This window comes from Antechinus flavipes, chromosome 3, assembly GCF_016432865.1.
Source record: "Antechinus flavipes isolate AdamAnt ecotype Samford, QLD, Australia chromosome 3, AdamAnt_v2, whole genome shotgun sequence".
Taxonomy (NCBI): domain Eukaryota; kingdom Metazoa; phylum Chordata; class Mammalia; order Dasyuromorphia; family Dasyuridae; genus Antechinus; species Antechinus flavipes.
The window spans coordinates 66,871,425-66,895,157 of NC_067400.1; the positions used below are offsets into that span (position 1 = coordinate 66,871,425).

The 23,733-nt window shown below is 37.6% G+C and overlaps 1 long non-coding RNA gene across 1 annotated transcript; it reads right to left on the reverse strand.

The window, feature by feature from the left end:
• Window positions 1-7,503: 7,503 nt before the first annotated feature.
• LOC127557760 (uncharacterized) lies at window positions 7,504-10,076 on the reverse strand. Its single transcript, XR_007952621.1, has 3 exons — window positions 9,831-10,076; window positions 9,494-9,737; window positions 7,504-8,154 (listed from the first exon to the last, which is right to left on the reverse strand). It is a non-coding gene; the product is annotated as an uncharacterized LOC127557760 (long non-coding RNA).
• Between the last annotated feature and the right edge of the window lie 13,657 nt (window positions 10,077-23,733).

Sequence of the window (23,733 nt, forward strand, 5' to 3'; positions counted from 1 at the left end):
AAAAAGCACAGTCATTGCTTTTAAAGAACTCCAAAGAGAAGCAAATCTCCTGTAATCGATTCCTTTGGAAGTCTGGCCAAGCTCATGATGCAGTAACATGACAATGATTTCAACTACATAAAGTCAAATAATAGGATAACAAAAAAAATTAAATTATATTGACATATGATTATCACAACATAATAATAATAGTAATAATAACTAGCATTTATTTAGTACTTTAGGGTTTGCAAAGAGCTTTACATATGCTCATGGACTTCAGGAGAAGAACCCCACATTTAGAAGATGACTGAAATCCTTCTAAAGTAAATGATGAGCAAATGTGGGACAAACGCTATAACTTATAAAGAAGGAAATCCTGAGTCAAGGAAAGACAAATATAAGACCAGTTAAGAAATACTCCATTTTCCCATTATCCAAGTATAATTTTTCAATCACAGCACTTTTAAGAATTAATCTCTACATATTACTTTCTCTGCATCAAGAAGTAGTGAGTTTTCAATCACTAGAAGTATTTAGGGAGTGATTGAATAACCACCTGTAGGAAAGATGGTAAGGTAGAATCATGTTGGGTAGAACTAGATTGCTGCTGAGGTACTTTTCAACTCTGAGACTTTGTAAATTCCTTTGTGAAGGAGAGAAACTGAAAGAAGAGAATACTCTAACATTTGTAGAGACATAGAAGGAGGAAGACTGAGTCCAACATGGTCTATGTCTCTTATTGCTCAGCTCTTATTGCTAGATCCATTCTCCCTCTCCCTGGTTTGTAATTTGAGATTGCTCCATGCAAAAATGATCTTAATCACTAATATGTCAAATGGAAGCTAGATGTGAAAAGCAACTCTAGAGTAACAAAAGGTTAATGAAGAGGAAGTGTGATATGGGTAGGAAAATGTGAAGAAAGTAGGGACATGTTATGAAATGGGAGGAAAACCTGGGCTTCAGGCATAATTTCACCACTTCCGATTCAGTTTATCTCTCTAAGCCTGTTTTCATCTAAAATACCTTACAATCTGAACTGCATATTATTCTAGATTTAGGGAAATGTAATATAGTAAAAAAAAGAATAATATTTGTGTTTTTGATGATGCCCTTAGTAGAAGATGGAGAATAGCTGTGATGACTTTTCCCTAGATCCAGCCTTTCATCTTTTTAGCCTATCCTTCAAATAGCCATCAAATTAACATTCCTAAAATTCAGGTCTGACCATGCTGTTTCTCTCCTCAAGAAGCTTTGACTGCTCCCTATTGCCAAATTAGTCGGCTTTAAACTGTGTTAAAAGTGTTCTTTTTCATTATTATTCATTTAACCCATCACCCACAAGTAATACATTTCAATATACAAAGAACAAAGCAGAGAAGTATATTTGAAACCATGAATTCATTATGTTCAGTTTGGAATTTTTGAAGTGCATTTTTAATTTAACACAGTAATAATAAGATTGCTTTCATTATGTTTCCTTCTAATTCTATTTTTAACTATATTTTTAATATTTTATTTATTCTGAATTTCCCCCCTCATCTCTATCATTATCTACAATCAACTCCTCATCAAAAAACCAGGGCCTTCCCTTAGTACAATTATGATGAAGCAAAATAAATGAACAGTTGGTCATGCCTGAAAATATATATCTCATTCTGCACCTCTAGTCCATCCCTTCTCTGACAAGAATCCAGGTTGACATTTAAAGTCTTTCCCAACCTGGCTCCAACTTACTTTTCTGGGATGATTGCATATTACTCCTCCTCATGTACTCTATACTCTATCCAAACTGGACTGCTTGCTTTTCCGCAGATATCTCTAGTCTGCATGACTTTGCACATGATGTCCTCTGTCCTAGAATGCTTTCTTTCCTCACCTCCAAATCTTGGAATTGCTGGTTCCTTTCAAAAAAAAAATCTCAAGAGGTCTTTTCTAATCCCTCCATTTGTTATGTCTCCCTAGCCAAAGTTTATTTGTATTAAAATCATAGATCATAGATAGAGGTGGGAGATATCTTAGAGGTACAACAATACAAGTTTTAAAAATTCATCTATTTATATTCTGAATTTAGCAACATCAAATCATATGGCCATTTCCAAAGACATAATGGAACAAAATAAAAGAGGATTGATTGTCCATTAAACTGCATGTTCCTCTTATTTATAGTTTGCCATATTATTATTTAATTATTGTTCATTATTAATATAATATATTATTAAATTATATAATTGTAACCTAAGGCTAAGAGACCATTTGATAGGTTCTCCTCATTAGTGGAACTTGATTACTTAATGCTCTTCTCCTGGATGAGAGATAAGAGTTTGATGAGAGCTTAGAAGAGAGCTCGGTCTTCTGGTTTCCAATTTAGAGAAAAAAAGACATAAGGTTACAAATTTCCTTCAAGTCTCTGAAAGCATCTTTTTCTTCTTTTGCAAAAACAAAGGCTTATATCTATGCTCAAGAATGGGAGTAGGTTATTGCATCAATCAGTTTTCTCAAGTCTTTCAAAGCCATGGCAACACTGGCTCAAAGGATAAGTACATTTCATAATTGGATTGGTGGAGTGGGGTGAGGAGCAAAGGGAAGGTAGTTCCAAATTGTTTTCCAGAATAGCTGAACCAATTCAAAGTGCATTAGTGCACTTGTTTTTCCATGGCCTCTATTTTCTTTCCCCCTACAAAGAGTGTAGAACAGACACTGCTTGAGAGCAGGTACTGTCTCCTTTTGCCTTTGTACCTCCAGGGTCTAGTAAAGTATTTAACCCATTATTGTTGTTCGGTAATATTCAGTAGTCTGATTCTTTGTGACCCACTTTGGATTTTTTTTTTGCAAAGATATTGGAATGATTTGCTATTTCTGTCTTCAACTCATTTTACAAATGAAAAAACTGAGACAAACTGCATTGTTAGTGACTTGTCCAGGGTCTCACAGCTTTGGTCTCAGGTTTTCCTGACTCCAACCTTAGCACTCTATCTGTATCTGTATATACTTTATAGCACTGTATCTGTCTGGACATATGACCCCCAGCCGATGCCTAATAAACCCTCAATCAATATAGTAGGGATCAATAGACTCTTCATTGTTGGGGAAGGAAGAATGGGAAAGATATCAACCATGGTGTAATTTGGAAAGGAAAGGTGCCCTGCATAATGGGATGGAATTTTGTCCTTTTCCATGTAAAATGCCCCAGTCTTTCTGGACTACTTAAACCAACTCCCTCAGACTGAGGAGCAGCCTGCTTGAGAGTTGGAATTCTGACACCTCCCCCAACCATGACAGTAACAGACTTTCCTGAAGCTCTGCCCTAAGGAGCTCATGGCTGTGAAAGATCACCAGCAGGAATTTTTTATAAAAACAAACAAAAACTCATCATGATTAGAATCTTTTCCAGTCCATAGAGTATTTCTACTCCAGTCTTCTGTAAAAGGAGATATCAGTGTCCAAACCAATTTTTCCACCTGGCTTGAGAGTCAACAGTGATGGCCAGAGGAATTCACTTTCTCACATGAAATGGAGCTGAGCCCTGAGGAGGAACCTCTGATGATACAAAGCATTTTGATGGGTCAGTAACCAGGTCAATCACTCCCTTCTAGGCTCTTGGGCGCCTCGTGGATCCCAGCTGTCTAAAGAGTCCAAGGGAATTAATCATTAGCAAAAGAAGAGGGAGGGGGAACACTTGATTGGGTTAGATTAAGTAGTCTGTTCAATGAGTTTAGACACAAAAAGCTTCATTTTTAACTTGTGTTCGGAGTGAGGAGTCTCCTTGACTTGCCTCAGAACCATCCGTGATTAATAATTAAGAGTCACAATTCTAGAACATAGGAGAGTGGGTTCTAGAATTTGGAAAATGCAAGATCTCACTTTCAAAGATTCCAACCCATTTAATCGGAAAAGGTTTTGGTCTTGGAGTTGGAATAATAAATTCCCAGAAACCAAAAGGTCTTGAGTTCATATAGAATCTCTCTGACATAGGATTCCTCAGGGTTCTAGGCAGCTCTCTGAGGCGACAGAAAAGATGCTGACCTGCATTGGTCAAAGAAGAGCCTCAAACTTGAGTTCTTTATATAAATGAAATTTTATAGATCTACTTGCACTCCTACAAGTTCTAAGGAAGGCTTTTATATATATATGTGTGTACATACACATACACACCCATATACACATACAACACACACTTTAAAGTACTATGTGTATTAAATGTGAGTTTTTATTATTATTATTAATAATAGCTAATATTTATATAGCACTTTGGGATTTCTAAAAAAAAACTTTACAAATATTATCTCATTTTAACCTTATAACAATGCTGAAATAGATGATAATAACAATATCCAGCATTTATATATTGCCTATATGTCAGGCCCTGTGCTAAGCACAGTATCTCTGATCCACACAACAACTTTAAGAGGTAGGTGCTATTATCATTCCCATTTTACAAATGAGAAAACTGAGGTAGGAAAAGATTAAGTGATTTGCCTAGAGTCTAAGTCTGGATGTGAATTCAGATCTTCTAACATCCTATCCACAGTACCACTTAGCTGTCTCTGTGTAGAGGTGGTAAATATGGGTCCTAGAACACAAAGGAGGAGAAATATGGGTCCCATTCAGTAGGAAAGCAGAGTTGATTTGCCTGGTGGAAAGGGCAGCCAAAGAGATCTCAGTGGGTGTAGAATGGGCAAAACTGGCTAGGACAGAAGGAGTAGGGACAGCAGAGACAAGATTATAAAGACTGAATTACATCAAATGTTGGGCCAATGGGATAGTAAAGAGCCTTTGGAGACCCAGTGAATGGGGATGGAGGAGTACAGAGGAAGATGAAGGAAATGATTGTTCCAGTTAGACAGGCAACAGGGCCAATGATGAAAGGAGGACAGGGTGATGGTGTGAATGTTGCATGGAACCAGGCTTTGGAGAGAGGGAAATTCAGGAGCCACTGGGAGGACAGGAGCTGAGAAGGTAGCTTTTGCATGAACATAGAAGGAGGGCTGACTGTAACAAATGAGGCAGCCTGCTTTTCCCATCAGATCTCAAGTATAGGGTTTCAACTCAGCTGATATCCAAACTTGTATTTCTTTTTTTTATTGTTTCCGTACCTTTTTTTCCAATAAACAGGGTATACCATCTGCAAAATGTTAGTCAGAGGAAATAAAAACCAAGAGGAAATTACATTACAATGCCATAAGTCAATATGCTACACCTGGCACACCCTTTGAGACATATGCATCTTCACTTACATTAATATTAAAGGCTTGATTGCTTTCAAACTGCAAATTTCCCTCACTCAGTCAAATGGAGGAGCAACGCTAAGACCAGCTATGAAATGCTCATTTTTCTACCTTACCAAGCTTCTGTGCATTGCTTCTAAATGACATTTCTCCTGTGTCATAACAAATGATTATCAGGAGCAGACAAGACATTCAGTGTAAAGTAAAATATGGCAGCATTCTTGGAAAAGAGAAAGCACTTTAAGTAAAGAAAATAAAATACCTCAAGTGGGCAAGCTAGAACCGCATAAGATGGAGGATAAAAGCAAGCATTGTGATTTCCCTAACCCTTTCCATTCTTTCATCCTTGCCTTTCTGTCTTAGCCTCTGCATTCTATTTATCATTGTGAGATACAAGGAGAAGTGAGTCAGATTAAGGGGAAGACTACCTTGGAGGTTGGGAGTTCTTATTTCAAGGTCATATCTTAGTTAGTTTTGCAGAACAGAACAAATTGCTTCACCTCTCTATGCCTCAGTTTCCCCACTTCATACAATAAAACTAGAGAGCTTCCTACCTACTGATCAACTCACCCACTACTAAATTGCCACTCCAAGTCACCTACAATTATTGTGATAAAACAGTCTTGATTATTCAGTAATGCTTCCTATCATAAATTGAGATTGGTAAAGGGTAGAAGTATTCCAATCTAATAGCCTCATTTTGCAGACGAAGAAACAGAGGTCTAGAAAGTCTAACTGATTTTCCTGATGATGCATAAGTAGAAAGTGGCCAACTTATATTTTCTACATCTTCCTGTGTTCTCTTTTCCATGTTGAAACCAAAGTCAATTTCTCCCAGACCTACTCCAGCTCTGTCTGCCCCTTCTCTACCCTTTATTTTTGAGGCTCATTTCTTTTTCAAAATAATTTTTATTAGAAACATTTTTTTCTTAGTTACTCATGCACATTCATTTTTTCCACATTGTTCCTTATGAATCATGTTGCGAGAGAAAATCAGAATAAAAGGGATAAACCATGAGAGGAAAAAAACAAAAGAGCGGGGGGAAATGAACATAGCATTAGTTGATTTATATTCAGTTTCCATAATTCTCTTTCTGAATGTGGATGGCGGTTTCCATCTAAAGATTATTGGGATTGCCTTAGATCACTGAACTGATGAAAGAACCAAGTCTGTCATAGTTGATCATCCCACAAACTTGCTGTTGCTGTATATAATGTTTTCCTGGTTCTTCTTCTTTCACTCAGCATCAGTTCATGTAAATCTTCCCAGGTCTTTTTAAAATTAGCCTTTTCCTCATTTTATAGAATAATAATATTCCATAACTTTCATATACCATAACTTGTTCAACCATTCCCCAATTGATGGGCATCTACTCACTTTCAATTCTTTGTCTCCACAAAAAGAGCTGCTACAAACATTTTTGCACATGTGGGTCCTTTTCCCTCTTTTATGACATGCCCCTCGATTTCTAACAAACTCTGCTTACTCTTGAATTTTTCCATCCACATACATTCTGCTGCCTAATTAAGAAGAAATCTGGCTTTAATCTATGAATGCTATATTCCTTTCAACCCTTTCCAATAGAGGCCTCTCTTCTAATATATCTAAGTCACACCTGCCATGAGGAGAGTTGGAATTTTCCTAAATCCACTATTTTCCTTTTACCATTACTTATCCATAATATCTTTTCTTCAAGACAATCAGTTTGTACCACCTCTACCTCTTCCTTGTTGCTTAATCACCAAGTTCCCCATTTCTCAGTTTTGGCATCTGACTCAAGAGCTTTCCTTTCATATTATCATCTACCTTCATCCACAGGTACATAAACATTCATTTTAATGACTTTGGCCACATAATTCCTCAGCTTCCTCAACTCCAATATTATTTTCCACCCTACTTAAGCTACAGAGCCACACAATTCATCACTTAAGCCTCATCATGTCATGGACCTGCTTCACCTCTAAGACACCAGACTTTGAAATTGTCCTCTTTAAGATCAATGATATAACTGACATCTTTGCACCTGTCACTATTCCTCATTCACTCTAAACTTGATCTTTACTCTTGTAATCAGAATACTCAGATCCTGACTTCAGGCTCATTCTTGGAAGCCTCTTTTAAATAATAATCTCTCTGGGTTGTTTTTTGTACCCAACAAGAAGTCTCCCTGGAGAACATTAGAAGTTGACTCATCTTTCAAAGGGCTCCAAGCTTTCTAAGAGCACTCAAACTACAGAAACATCAAGTACAAGGCATGTAAGAAACAAAGAAGGGTGATCATATCTCATCCTTTATTTATTTATTTTTGTAATTTAAAAAAATATTTATTTATTTGTTTGTTTATTTTATAATACCTTTTTATTGAAGAATCCATGCCAGGGTAATTTTTTTTTTATAACATTATCCCTTGCACTTGCTTCTGTTCCGATTTTTCCCCTTCCTCCCTCCACCCCCTCCCCCAGATGGCAAGCAGTCCTATATATGTTAAATATGTTGCAGTATATCCTAGATACAATATACGTTTTCAGAACCAAACAGTTCTCTTGTTGCACAGGGAGAATTGGATTCAGAAGGTAAAAATAACCCGGGAAGAAAAACAAAAATGCAAATAGTTCACATTCATTTCCCAGTGTTCTTTCTTTGGATGTAGCTGCTTCTGTCCATCATTTATCAATTGAAACTCAGTTAGGTTTCTTTGTCAAAGAAATCGAGTTCCATCAGAATACATCCTCATACAACATCGTTGTTGAAGTGTATAATGATCTCCTGGTTCTGCTCATTTCACTTAGCATCAGTTCATTTAAGTCTCTCCAAGCCTCTCTGTATTCATCCTGCTGATCATTTCTTACAGAACAATAATATTCCATAACTCTCATCCTTTAAATAAAACAAAAGTTATATTCCTTCCTTTGAACTCCATGTCTCTCCCCTCAGGAGATTCAGTGCCTGAAAATTCAAAACACCAATTATTGAAAATCCCTGCCTTCTGCCCAGTTCTCCCTGGCACTGAAACTCTTGCAGCATCCTCTGCCCTCCTCTTTTGTAGCTTACATAGCCTTTTGTTTCTACTCTCTCTCTCTCCCTTCATCCTCATCCACAGTCCTAGAGCTCTAAATCACTTGGCTGGTACTACAAGATGTTATGACTCTCCCATCTCCGAGTTTTACCCTGGAACTTCTTAATGTTGGTAAAGCAGCCTGGTCACATCCTCTCACCTCCTTCAAACTTCTCATGGCTGCTCAATCTAGAAGGTGCATCTTTCAGTTTTGAAGACTAAAAACACCATGTACCCATGTCTTTTTTCTACCACAATGGGGAAGAAAAAGATTTGCAAGTTTCTGGTGCCCTTATATCATGGATCATTGGGGTATATGATCACTATATTTTCATTTTCATTGTAATCTCCAGTACCTGAAAATTTCTATTCCCTGGTCTGGCTTTTCTTGCCTCCCATCTTTATCTCATGCTCTCTCTTTATAATTCTCTGGTATTATCTTAGAAATGCTTGCTATCCCTGAACCAATCTGGAGAATCCTTCACAAGAAGAAATCATGAAATCTTATTGATTTCATCCACTATAAATTCATACTTTCAAACTTTTGTTGCTGTTTGATAATTCTTGTCTGTTCTTATTAATTCCTTATCTCATTCCCCAAAGCAAAAGTTCTAATCTTTTTCTCTTCCTTTAGGTTTCCACCTCTGCCCATTTTAAGGGGAGAGGGGTTACAAAGTATTCCTTAATTACAGTTGTATCTGTGTATGCATTTTGTGCCTCTCTTAGATTTTAAACTTCATGAGGGCAAGATAAGAACTTTTAAAAAATCTTCCTATAGGACCTAGCTCAAGGTTTCTCTGAAGAGAGAACTCTCTTAAGTACAAGAAGACCTTAAGAAAAAAAAATTGATAACTATTTCAATATAATTTGTTTCCTATTCAATTCTATTTATTTTATTTATGCAGTTCTAAAAACATTTTTGAGTAAGGTTTCATCAGACTGTCAAAGGGAAAAAATTCTATCACATGTGCGTGTGTACACATACACACACACACACACACACACACAGTTAAGAAACCCTGACATAACTTCATATTCTCTTCATTGTTCCAAAATTTGTAGCTTTACTAATGCTGATGCTCCCTCAAGAATGCAATTTCATAAATTTTATGACTATTTTAGTAGATGGTGTTGTGAACAAAATTCATTACCTGAGGGTCAACCTCAGGTGAGGAGCTTCTCAGAATTTGTTATCAATGATCCCTAAGTGATGAACCCAGAATTCCTCACCTGGCCAATATTTGAAGTCTTTTTTGGCTTTGACTCAAGAGAATTTAAGTGAGTTTAAGTTTAAGGTCTTTCAGGTAGTAAATGGATCGGATGTATTTTTTTTTTATTTCAGATCCCTTCTTCTTTCCACAATTATACATGATCTCTTCTGGACCATGTCAATCTCTTTTAGGAAACAAAAAAAGAGGGGGCAGCTAGGTGGCACAGTAGTCAGAAGTGTCAGTCACTTATTAGCCTTGATTGCCTGCAAAAAAGAAAAGAAAAAAGAGAGAGTTGAAGTCATTTGAAGGCCAGAGTCATAAGACTATCAGTACAGAAGGCTTTTGCAAGTTATTACCCTTAATATTCTGCTCAAGTCTTGGAAAAGATACTGTGAGAAGAGGAAAACTAAGCTTTTGGGTCACAAAAGTTTTCTTGTTATTCAAATGGGGAGAGAAAGTGAAGCTAGACCTGTAAAAAAAAAAAAAAAAAGATTTATTTCTTCTCATCTTTAACTTAGATTCCTTTTAAGGAAAAAAAAAATCTCAACCATCACCTTCAACAATACAGTTTTGACCGCTGAGTTTGGGTTTTCCAATTTGAGTTTGGCAGCAGTCACCACTTTTGGGAGTTAACTTTCTCTACCTCCAGTTCTCCTTGGACTTTTTGGGTTTCCAATGGGATTCCAAAGACAAAACCACCAAGGGCTGATGCCCACAACAAAGACAGAATGGAACAGGAGGCAAACAAGCCATAGCAAGTCCAGAAAGATCAGCAAGAGATTTACGGAAAGGGATTTACATAAAGTCACTTTAGCTTCATTAGCAGGTTCAGTCAATTCATGTGTTTTTTGCCTTATCATGTTCAGTTCTGAAACCGCCAGGGGCTCCCAGGGCAGGGAGTGCTGGGAAACATGTTGAAGCAGTTTTGCAGACAAGGACAAGCAAAGCTGGAAAGAGGGAAGGGGCTGCTCATCCATCAAATCTCTTTGTTTAACCAAGCCATTCTAGGGGTAGTATCACAGTAAGGCTAATCTTTTCCCTTAAGCTGGTATGAGTTCTTCAAAAAAATTTTACTTTTTGGAAATTATCTATCTAAAAGGTGAGTGTGTTTAAAATAACTAACAAGCTTTCCTCTGCAAATTATTAATTCATGATTTCATTATATTACTCATCCAACAAGCTTTGTTGAGTTCAACGTTGTAAAAGATATTTTACTGGGAAGCATGAGACCATAAAAGATGCCAAGGGTCGGAGTCTCTGAACTTAAGGTAATCAATAATAAGATATATATAGATAGCTATATTGATATTTATCTATCGATTAATCTATCTAGCTATCTCTCTCTCTCTCTCTCTATATATATATATGCAAACATGATGTAGGAAGGGAATGGCTTTAAAAGAGCCCATAGGTAACTACCTAATGCAGACAATGTAGTACCAGATAAATGCAAAGAAAAGGTATAGAGGAGAGTGGAATTTGGGGGACCCTGTGAATAAAATTTCTCCTAATGTTTTATAGAGAATATATTATAGCTAACATTTCCCCAGCATATTGATTCCAACATCATATCCATGCCATGTACTATCTGATCTAAAATTTAAAGTAAAAATTAAAGCTGACACTGGACCATATACTAACCATATGAATAAATGCTTCCCCATTTACAAAAAGATAGGGAATGACTAACAGATCTCAGTCAACAAGATCTAAGGAATCAGATACAAATAGAAAACAAGCATAAGGATAATTTTTTTTTTTACTAAATTCTCTATTCTTTTCTTCATCCTACTTAGTTTCTATTTCATGGAATTCCATTTCTTCTCCCTTCTTCCCTCCCTCTCTCCTTCTCTGTGTTTCTGTCTCTGCATCTCTGTATTTGTCTGGTCTGTCTCTGTCTCTCTCCTTCCCTTCTTTTTGTCTTTCTCCCCTTCTTCCTACCTTTCTTTCATAATCTTCTTCAAATCTATCCTTTGCATCAAAGTGAACTTTGCATAGCATAGCATCACACAAGCTCTCAATTTTTCTCACTCCCAAAAGATTTACACAGATCATACTCAAATTCCCTAGAGATATATATGTGGGCACATTTGTCCTGAAGCAAGGACAGCTAAGCTAAAAGAGTAACAAAGGGCACCAAGATTGGCTATCTATCTTTTTCCTCCTAGGGATAACTTTGAATGTTTCTGTTGCTTTGAGCCTAATGAAGCAATTCAAACACATTCTTAATCAAAACTTTGTGACAGTGAAGAGCAAGAAATTAGCCCTTGGGGAACTAACTTCAAAGAGCATCAAACAGGAGTATATCACAGGAAATGGGTCCAAGGGACCCTGACTTCCATACCTCTTTTCTACCTCAGGAAACTGGCTGGTTAACCAAATGAATCAATTCCCCAAAGAAAAAAAGTAAACAGATCACAGAATTTAATCAATGGTTTGGGGCCAATTAGGAGAAATGTCTCTAATGGTATATTGAAAGACTCTCTCCTTAACCCTCCACCCTCCCAAACCTGTTCAGGGACATTTTTATTAATTACTTAGATGAAGAACAAGAAAATAAAGCTTATCAAATCTGCAGATGAGACAAAGCTGGGAGGGACACCTAATATGGCATCTGTCAGAATTAGGATTTGAAATTATTTTGACAGGGCTAGAATGCTGGGTGGAAACCTACAAGATGAAATTGAACAGGGTTTAGTTTTTACTTCTATATTTAGTTTTAGAGTCAATTGTAGACATATTGACTGGAGAGACTGCCTGACAGCATTTTATGGATATTGGAGAAGGATCAATGGCTTTATCTTCCATTGGAGCCAATAGTATTGACGTTCCATCATCTTTGCTGGAGTCTGCTGGTGAATCTAAACATAGAAGTGATACTAGATAAGGGAGTTACTGATCTGTGGCTAAGTCCAGAAGCCCGGATATAGCATGCCCCCAATTATGAAAGGGGCTGCAGTTCCTTCTATCCCTCAGTGGCTCAAATCAGCCCTGCATAAGGACCTCATAAATTACTAAGAAAATGAAGGCCAAGATTCAGCACAAAACAGCCTTCTATGGCTGCCCAATGACTCCCAGATTAGATTAAGCGAAAGAGATGGGGAGGGATTCTTCAAAAGTCATTCAAGAAGAGATTGAAGGCAATATAGAGAGTGAACTAGGGTAGTGGAGGCCCTAGGTGGTTTTGCAATAGGCCTTTGTTTTGAAGGAAAGAGCAAAGGATTTCATTTAGTTATCATTTTCATTTAAAGGTTGATAAGGGGAGCAGAGCAGAGGTGAAGGGAATGGATAGGAGTCACATTCAGGGAAACACACGTATATGTGAACATAAGTCAAAGCTGTTTGCAGCCAGATGGCTACTTAAAAGACAACAGAGCTACAGAGGCCATTTTTTAGAGGCCCAAGGGGAGTGTAGAAAAGCAAGACAAAAGGTCTGATTCTGCTATTTCACAGGATGTGAAGCTATAGGAAGCCAAGTGTCAGCCTCCCACCTTAAAGGTCACGTGTCTTAGTGAGCCCAGGAGACATGGAGCTATTTAATCAGCCAGGCACTTACCCCTTGGCCTGCAAATGATGTCAGGACATCATTCATTTATTTATCCATTTAATTAATTCATGTACTTGCTCAATGTGTGTCCTGTTGTTTCCAGGTCCTTTTATGCCTGTCCCTGCCAATGTTATCGGTCTTGGCTACATCTGCTGGGCTGACTCTGCACAATGTCATACACAGATAAGGACTGCTTAAAAGCTTTTGGGTGGAATTATTGAGTAAACCTTACTGTGGGCAGCTGTTGAGCAGTCGTTTGTTGTTGTAGGAGAAAAAAAGAGAAAGCCTGGCATTTCTCAGACACAGGTTAGACCAGAAACATGAGTGAACCACTTGCCTGGGCCACAGCAAATTTCCCAATAGATAAGGTGATGTTTTAGCAGATTCCCTTTCCTATCCCAAATGTTGGTCAGTCTTGCATCATAAAAGGGTCACTGGACCGAAAATCAGAAGACCTGATTTCTAATTCCTCCTAATCAATAAGCTGTGTGGCCTTGCCCACGCCTTTTCAGAAACTTTGTCTGCTGACCCATAAAGTAAGAAAAACGAGACTCATACAACCAGTCTTACAGGGTGGTTATGTAGAAAGAAATTGCTTCATAAACTTTTTTTTTCCCTCTAAACTGTTACAGACTTAAAGATGAAATATAATTTATCTGTATAGACCCATTGTAGATCTTCAAACCTCCACTGATCCCCAAAAGAGCATATTAGAGTAGTCTTATGAGTGAGTGAAATGTTACTGAGGCACCCTTTGTCTCAAATTTTGTCTTGATACAAAATATCTCTATGTATATATATACATATATATGGTGTAACATATATATTCATATGTATATATGGATAATTTGAGACAATGAATCTCACTAAAAGTTATACTTACTGATAAGACTGCTCTAGTACATTCAATTGATATATATTATATAAGCATATATTATATATGTCATAAATACATATATTATGAGATGGGTAGCTGGATGGCTCAAGGGATAATTCATAACATTGATAATAATGTCCATATATCACTTATAAGACCCAGAAAGTATTTCATATGTTACCTCATTTAATCATTATAACAACTCTCTGAGGTAGTTGTTATTACTATCTCCATTTTACAGAACAGTGAACTGAGGCAGAGAAATTAAATAATTTGCTTAGGGTCACACAGCTACATAAATCTTCTGAGGGAACTTTGAACTGAAGTCATCTTGATTCTAAGGCTCTCTTTTCCTTCATCTATTTGTCTTAGTTGCTTACTAAGGACTCATGGGACTTGAGGGAAAAATCACTTTAGCTCTTTGGACCCTGTTTCTTTTGGACCTCAGTTAAAAAAAGAAGTTGCACCACCTTCCTTTGGGGCTGGGCATCTCAAAGAGAGATATGAAGCCTTTTTTCTGCAGTGTTCAGAGATTATCGTAATTTACCATGTGACCCACTAGTAAAATCTGAGCTTGAGAGTCCCTTGATGACGATGGAATCACAGAATGTCAATCAAATCAATGAGCTTTTGGTTTTTCTAAAATTATGTGCCTTGAAAACACAAAAGCACATGTAAAATAGTTCTTGACCTTGAGAAGCTCACAGTCTGGCCAAGGGAAACAGCATCTATACATACAAATAGCTATGAAGTGGATACAAGGTAATTTAGAGGTGAAAGCACGAGTACTTGGGTGAGGAGAGACAGATATCAGGAAAGCCTTTATGGAGGTGGTGTTTCATCTGAGCCTTGAAGAAAACTAGGTATTTTGAGAGTCAAAGGTGAGGAAGGCATAGATTCCAACAGTGGGAGCCACTACTGTAAAGGCATAGATTCAAAATGGAGTGTTGCTCATGAGGAACAGCAAGAAGACCAGTTTTACCAGAGTGAATCTTAGAATGTTGGAGCTGAAGGTTCCTAGACCATCTAGTCCACTCCCTCCATTTCTAAGGCATGGAGATAAGAAGTACATTTATTTGTAAAATGGAGATGATAATAAATTTGTAACCTACCTCATAGGATAGCTATGAGGAAAGTACTTTATAAGTTTTAACTAAAAATTATAATAATCATAGTAAATGTTATAAATATATACATATAAATAAAATTTTAGTAATAGTTATCAAAATTATAGTAATTATTATCCAAAATGATATTATGTATAATAGTGATGTTATTAAAAGTAATTATTAATATTGCTGATAATATTTTATTTTGTAATAATTTGGATAATAAATATTATTTAATTCCTTTTGGTATGGAAATGAAAGACTCAAAGTTCTCCTGGAAAATTCATTTAACCTCTTTGGGCCTCTATTTCCTCATTTGTGAAAAGAATCATCCAAATCTATGATTCTATGATCATATAAATTCCATTATGTTCAACCAACTTGTCTATTCTTGAATCTGAGAAGCTCATATACTGTTTGCTAGGTTTAGTCTCAAGTCTCTTTCACTGACTTTTTCAATGCAACTTCTGCCATTGGATTGTGTTTCTTTCAAGAACTAATAAATAAAAGGTAGCTTGGATAAGGGAGCTTGGAGTAGAAATCTGCTGGTGCTAAGCAACCAGGAAACTAGACTTTTAGAAACAGACTAATTAAAAAAAAACTTTTAGAGAAGAGAGACAAATATTCTCTAACCTTTGTACCCCGTTACAAAAGCATTTTGGCCTTTGACACATACAAAAGATGTGTAAATATTTTTTACTATCAATTTCCCTATTGATTCAGAGTCTTCATACTGCTCTTGGCTATCATTATTATTGTTATCGTCACCATCATCATCACCACAAAACCTTTGGTCCTTCTTTTTATATCTTTGCCCATGGCCTTACTTCCTTGCATAAGCATTGAATCAACTTAGCCATGAAATGAAAGAGAAAAATAGCATAGAAAGCATGAGGAGAAAAACCAAGGATCCAATCCTGCCTATGTAACTTTCTAGCTATGTGAACATGAGTAAATCACTTACTTAATCTCTCTAAGCTTCAATTTCTTCATCAGTAAAATGTGTATGAAAATACCTATAATTCTCAGTTCATAAGGTTGTTCTGGGAATCAAATAAAATGAAGCAAGAAAACGAGAAGGGAAGAGAAAAATGGAAGGGAAGGGAAAGGGGAAGGAGGAAGGAACTGGAACTAAGAGGTGCAATAGCATGCCAGCCTTGGGATCAAGAATACCTGAGTTCAAATCTGACCTCAGACACTTACTATGTGACCTTGAGCAAATCAATTTCAGTTTCTTCATCTGTAAATTGAGCTGGAAAAGGAAATGGCAAACCATTCCAGTATCTTTGCCAAGAAAATCCCCCAAAGAAGTCATAAACATCAGACATGACTGAAAACAACAAATAAGAAGAAATTAGCACTTATATGAATGCCAAATTGTGTAATTTTATATTTATATAAATATGTAATTGGTACAATTTACTATATATATATATATACATATATATACACATATATATATAAAACACATTTATATAGAGCTTTAAAGTTTATAAAATACTTGATATACTTGATACACTTCATTGAACCCTTACAAATAACCTTTTGATGTAGGTGCTATTATCATTCATCGTTTATCATTTTATAAATGATAAATGACTTGCTCAGAGTCACACCCCTAGCAAAGGTCTGAGGCAGGATTTGAATTCAGGTCTGCCTAACTCCAAGTCTGATACTCTAGCTACTAAGTACTTAAGATAAAGCATGTAGAGTAAATTATAAATATCAACTATTATAGTTTTGAAACAGCCTGAATTCTGTCTTCTAGAAAAGCTCAGCCCATAATTCCCTCTTGTAAATTTATAGAATTGTCATCTGTAATCCCCAGCTTCTTAAACTGTGGTTCATCGCCTCATATGGGATCTTATAACTGAATGTGAAGGTTGCAAAATATTGATTTATTTTCAATAAATGATTTGTATACCTATTTTATATATTTATTTACCTTTTTCAGGAGAAAAGGGGTTGTAAGTGGAAAATGTTTAACATGTGGCTCCCCAAATATAAACTGAAATTAAGACCACTTTAAAAGATATCTTGGGCCGTCCCTAAGAAGTCACCTATCTGAGGATAGGAAAACAGATGAATCCTCACCCTTGCTTAAATACCCAATTGTGGGACTTGTGTTCTGACACAATCAAATATACCCACAGTCAGGCTTCCTAACACATCTTCAACCCTTTATGAGTCTAACATGGATTAGTAAACTCTACTTTTTAGGTGCCATTTAGGAAAATTCTACCTCTACCCCCTGCCACCCAAGTCACTTCAAGATCCAACCACTTTTCCAACTATTCCCCATCCCCATTTGTACAGTTTCGAAATCTGAGAGCTAAGAAAGTTAAATGACCCAAGTGCTGAGAGTTTGAGTAAACCTTACCCACAGCTCTTGTGACTTCTAAACCCAGTGCCCTTTCCCCAAGGCTTTGATCCATTATCACAACAGTCTGTAATTCCTTGAGGGCAGAGATTGTTTTATTTTATCTTTTTGTCCCCAGGGCCTTAAAAACAGATTTTTAAAAAAATTGTTGACATGTTATATATAGCGATAATAACTTGCCTGTATAATGCACGTTTAAGAAGTGCTTTCCTTTCCAAGAGAAAAGAGAAAGAGGCTAAATTAGCACAGTGACCATTCTGCTCCCCACCTCCCCTCTTCCTCCCTTCCCACCCCCAAGTCCTTGAAGTCAGCTCCAACTTCATTACTTGAAGATTGCTGTCCCTCGCTGGGTGAGAAATGTGCCATTAAAGCAAAAAGCTTCCTGAGTTCTTGCCAACAGATTTTTGTATTTGGATTAAGAAAGCTCACCAAAGAGCCAGTGGTCAGGGGGACAGAAACCCCCTGCTGTCCCCCATGGACTTGGGAGGCCAAGGTTATGAGGTTGCTCTGTGTGGCCCTTTTCAGCCCCACATCCCAAAGAATTTCATTCATCTTAACATATTAAAACTTCCCAACTGCATGGCCCCCAGGGAAGGAAGCAAGGGACAAAGGGTGGCTACAGGAGGAGGAATGCTTTCTGTCTGGAGCCTCCAGGCAAGGATGAGGCAGGGGCAATGTGAGGGTGCCAAATATAAACTCCTTCACTTTGCTTCTTGTTAGAAACTGGGGGGTAGGTGCTGAGTATGACTGAAAGGAGACTTACCTGTGGGTTTCATCCATCCACATCCTCCCTATCCTGCCTTTGGCTGAGGAGAAAAAACTAGCTAGATTTTGGCCCTTCAAGAGCCCAAGAAAGGCAAGAGCAGCTGAATGCCCTTGGGGGGCCCTAGGCAATGACAAAAACAGGGAAACTTTTTTTTTTCTACAAGTATCCCAGCTGTGTGGTGAGCAATATTTGGAAGTCAAACTCCAAAGCCCTACCTTTTTCATCTGAACTTAACAACTCCCAGCTATATGATACCCCTTTTCTCACTGCCTCAACCTTAGGGTCCAGGCTGAGGGAGGGGGGACTTTCTAGTTGGACCTTGGAAAAGCAGTCTCCTCTCTGGCAGACAGCCACTGGCATGATGTCAGAAGTGGAAGTGGAGGGGAAAGAAGAGAAAGAGGTGACTGACCCAGTGAAGACCAGGAAAATCAACCAAGTTTGGACCTTAAGCAGAAAGAATTTCAATGAATAGGCTGAGGAATTCATTCCAAGGATGGGAAATATCAGCAATGGCAACATGTTGAGAGGGCAGTTGGAAGTTGATTGGGCTTAGTTCTTGGGATCACAAATAACCTCTCACATTTTCCTAATGAGGAAAAACAGATTTAGGGCTGGAAAGTTATCAAGTGCAGCTCTCCTATTGACAGATGAGAAAACTGAGTCACAGAGATTAAGTAACTTGCTCACACAATAAAGTATCTGGGGCAACACTAAAACTTAGTTGGTATAGTAGATAGAGTAGAGTCCAGATCCAAAGTTAGGAAGTCATCTTCCTGAACTCAAATCTGGCCTCAGATATTTATTAGTTGTGTGACTCTGGACAAGTCACTTAACTCTGTGTGCCTCAATTTCCTCAACTGTAAAAGGAGTTGCAGAAGGAAATGGCTAATCGTTTCAGCATTTTTGCCAAGAAAATGCCAAATAAAGTCTGAAATGACTGAAATAATGCAACAATAATAAGTTCTTGACTTCTTGTTGAACACTGTCACTCAAACTGAAACCTAGAGAGACATAAGTCACAATAAGTGACATAGTTGGGGTTTGAACTCAGATCTCAGATCCTCTGATTATAAATCTACCATTTTCCCCAGTATATCATGATTTTTCCAGTAATCTCCTGGACCATTGGAGGTCTGGAGGTAGAAAGAAACATTAAAACAAATCTTTTCATTAAGATGACTCAGGTAGCTTGTGTGAAAGATGGATTAAAAAAGACAGACTAGAGGCAGATTATCCAATTAAAATGGAAATGTTTTATGGGGAATTGACAAAAATGTTGACCTATTTTTGGAGTTACACATTAGTAGAAATTCCCCTTAGGTAATGGCTCACTCATTGTTGGTAAAAGAGGATCAGATAGGGTATGGAGCATAAAATTCTCTAGAAAGAAAGGCAACAGGGGAATGGTCTTGGGGACTCAAGACCCATCCTAAAGGGACAGAGTACCTTTAGTGGGTTGGGAGCCCCAGAAGGAGGACCTACTTAGCAGGTTTGTTTGTTTGTTTCCTCACCTTGTCTGCCAATGGAAATCTTAACATCGAGTGCTCCCTCTGGTGTCCCAAACCAAGACTTGTCTTCTCATTTGCAGAAATGACCATGCATGATTGATTCCATATTGCCCATTGTCTTCTCCAGCAACAAGCATAAAAAGAGTCGTTTAAGAGCAAGACACCATAACAATAGAAAATATAAAGGTAATGTAGAAGCATAGCTCAGTGTGCAGTGGATAAAACAGTGAGCAAGAGAGTCAACAAGACTTGAGTTCAAATTTGGCCTCAGAGACTTACTGTGCCACTTGGTTAGAGTCTGTCTCACTTTCCTCAACTGTGAAATGAGAATAATAACGACACCCACCTTTCAGGATTGTTATGAAGATCAAATTAGACAATATTTGTAAAGCCAATAGGATAGTGCTTGGTATATAGTAGGTGTTTAATAAATGCTTGTTACAACTGAATTTAGAAAAGCCTGAAAAGATTTACATGGATTGATTCTGAGCAAAACAAGCAGAACCAGGAATACGTTGTACCTAGTAACAGCAAGATTGTGTGGTGATCAAGTATGAAAGATTTGCTTCTTCTCAATGGTTTAGTGATCCAAAGCAATCGTAATAGACTTTGGACAGAAAATGTCATTTGTATCTAGAAAACAACAACAACAACAAAAAAAAAATCTAAGGAGATTAAATGTAAATCAACACATGCTATGCTCACTTCTTTTTTTTCTCTCTCTTTCCCATGGTTTTTCCCTTTTGTTCTGGTTTTTCTCTCCCAACATGATTTATAAAGCAAGTGTGTTAAAAAAATAAATAAATAAATTTACCAGGAAAAAAATACATAAATAAATAAACGCTGAGTAAAACCTTCCTTCCTATCCTAGCTGGATATAATAGGCTGCTGTACTCCCCCAGTTTATAATCTGACACTGGTTTTCCCCCGTTGTCCACTACTAATATAACGATTCCCAAATTATCCCAGCCCCAACTGGGCAAATGTTGCCCTCATCTCACATCTGATTCCAAGCCCTTTCGGCAACAACAAAGCATTTCTAATACCCAAGCAACAGAGTCAGACATCGGGGCTTCTGCTGACACAAGAGAAGCCTGGGGGCCAACTTTCTGCCTCTTTGAAACAAAATCTTCTGAATTCTTTGCAGTCTTTACACAGGCCTACCCTCATTTCCTGGCACAGCCTTTTGTACGCATCCTTCCATGCCTTTCTGTCTTCATCTGGGCTATTCTTGCCGACTTCTGTTTTGTAGCCTCACTGATTCCTTTTCTCATGCTAACAAAATGCTTGTATTGGATCTGTTTGTAGCTGAGGTCCCCTACTAAATGAAGTTCTCAAAATCTCTGTCAATTTCTTTATTTTCCTAGAAATGAAAACTTTTGTTTCCAGAGTACTAGCCATTTATGGAAAAGCTTTCATCCCACACAATTCTATTTGCTTTTTTTTTTTTTTAATTAAATCATCTTTTGAGACGCAGCAGCAGTGTAATGTGGATTAAAAAAAACTGGCCATAGAATTAAAAAGACCTGACTTCAGGAACTGCCTTGGATTCGTGAGCCCTACTGCAGGACATTGGGCAAGTAACTTAACAGCTCAACATTCTAGACAACTAAGAATATAAATCGCAAAATATAAACCAAGCCTGATCGAGGGAACCCAATCCCTTATCCAATTCTCTGTTCCAAGTAAATCACAAATCATATATAAATTTTGGGGGGTGTATTATTTCTAGGACCACTTTCACTCTGAGAAATCAAAGATCCAACCCAATGTAATGGTCCCTAACACAGATCCAGCGATAACAACTAGCATTTACAGCTTACCATGTGGTAAGTAAGCATGGGTAAAATAGAGCAGTGGTTCTCAAACGTTTGTTCTCAGTGTTTTTATAACTATTAATTATTGAGGCCCTATCAAAGTGATTTTGTTTATGTGGGTTATATTAGAAATAAAAATTAAGTTTGAATTTGTAAACCCTCTTAAAGGATTCTCTGGAGCACATTGTGAGAACCTCTGGGGTAGCGAACCTCTCTACCCTGATCACCACGTTGCTAAAGACAAAACTAACTGAATAGACAGACCTTTCAGAATTCCTCAATTCTTGCAGATGCTTCTAACTTCTGGAAATAAGATTTTGATAAAGTTGAGCCACACTAATGGAAAGAGAAGGTCGGTGTGATTCTCATTCATTACGTTCTTCTCTTTCCATTTTGTCTTTGGTCAGTATGGTGAGCTTAATAAAAAAAAATAAAAAATAAATAAATAACTTTTCAAGAACCCATCTGCTACATTTTTGGATCTGCTCTGACTCTGCACAGACATGACTATGTGAATCGTCATTTGCCTTACTTCAGTGTAGATTTAGCGTTGGCATAACACTGGGAAGAAGGGAAATAGAAACTTTTGACAAAGCTCACCTCAATCCTTCTAGTGATGAAAATCCACGCCACCTGCCTGGGCAGCGTGCCCAGGATGTGATCATCAGTTTTCTAATTAGAGATGTGCTACTCTTTGCTTTTCACACGCACCTATGACGCGGGCCCTAACTCTGCATGTGGAAGATTGAGCAGTGTTAGTCCTTTGGGCCCCTGAAAAGGGAAAGATTTCCTCATTAGGCACCTAATTTAGCTCAGACATTGATTACTCTATCCCTCCGTCCTTTTTGATGGACGATTCCCAACATGTACTCTTCTAAACAGGAACCATTTAGTGACCTCTCTGACTTTGTTTAAATTCCAACTAAAATCCCGTCTCCTCAAGGAAGCCCCATTCTCCCTTATTTCCAGTGTCTTTCCTCTGTTACTTATTTACCCTGTGTATAATTTGCTTTATATATACTTGTTTGAATGTTGCCTTTCCATTAGATTGCATGTTCCTTGAGGGTAGAGATTTTTATTTGCCTTTTTGTTTTGTATCCCCAGTGCTTAGCACATAGTAGACACTTTATAAAAGTTTATCGGATTGTTGTGGATTAAATATTAGGAGGAAAAAAGTAGTTTTAAATAGTACTGATTAGGTCATGCCTATTTCTCACCAGTTCAATGACTCGGAGGAAAATTCGTTCCATTCTCACGCCTGCCATTTGTTTAAAGTTCTCACCCCTGTCTAGGCAAGTATCACCCCACAACCTTTACCATGGAGACTTGATGGGTCAAAAGTTTCTACCTGTCATTGGACAAGCATGTTTCTGTGGTTTTTTACCTTGAAAGGACTTCCACTGGTAGGTAGCCTGAGAATGGAGAAAGAGTCCATATTGGCTGGCATCCATGTTGGCCAGGCCTTCTCCCTGCTTGCCAATTTGTGGGAGCAGGAAGGAGAAGAGAACAGTAGGAATGAGGAAGACTGAACTGGACTGGACCTGAGGTGCTGACCAGGCATGAGGGAGAACAGAGCAAAGCTGAGGCAGTGTGACCAAAAATGGGAATAAGTAAAAGTGGACAGACCAGAAGACTGTATGGTTGGTAAGACACAAAAACCTACAAAACATTGGTTTTTTCCTTCACTTCATTCTTGAACCAAGGAAACTGCTTTTTTGTCTACCTATTCTATTTCCCCTCTAACCCAATTTGAGAATGGGTGTGGGGAGAAGACATTTTCCTCCTCTCAATGGAAGCCAAAGCAGTTTAGTTATTTGAAAACATTATTCCTTTAACTGTTCAATCTTGCTTCTAAACTGAAACTATTAGCAAGAAATATAGTTGGCTATATAACATAAATTTGGATGATTATGACATATTCAGAGCAAGATTGAGAAAAGAGAAACCAAAGCCTTTGAAAAGGTGTTTTTTTCCCCCTCGAGAAGAATTTGAATGGATGTAGAGCTGATTAAAAGTATATTAGGTATGTATATATGTGTGTATATATTCAGGTCACACTCCAGATTTTTTTTCTTTTCAAACAAGTTAGATAAATTTTAAGAAAACCAGTTAAGAGCCATAAAAGGTGGTAGATTGGTGAATTTTTTTTCCTAAAGGTCCTTTGACATCAAAGTCCATGAGTTTGTTGCTAACATTGCTTAATATCGAGGAGTCATCCCCTCAGGGCCCCTGTTTTTCATGGATGGCACACCTCT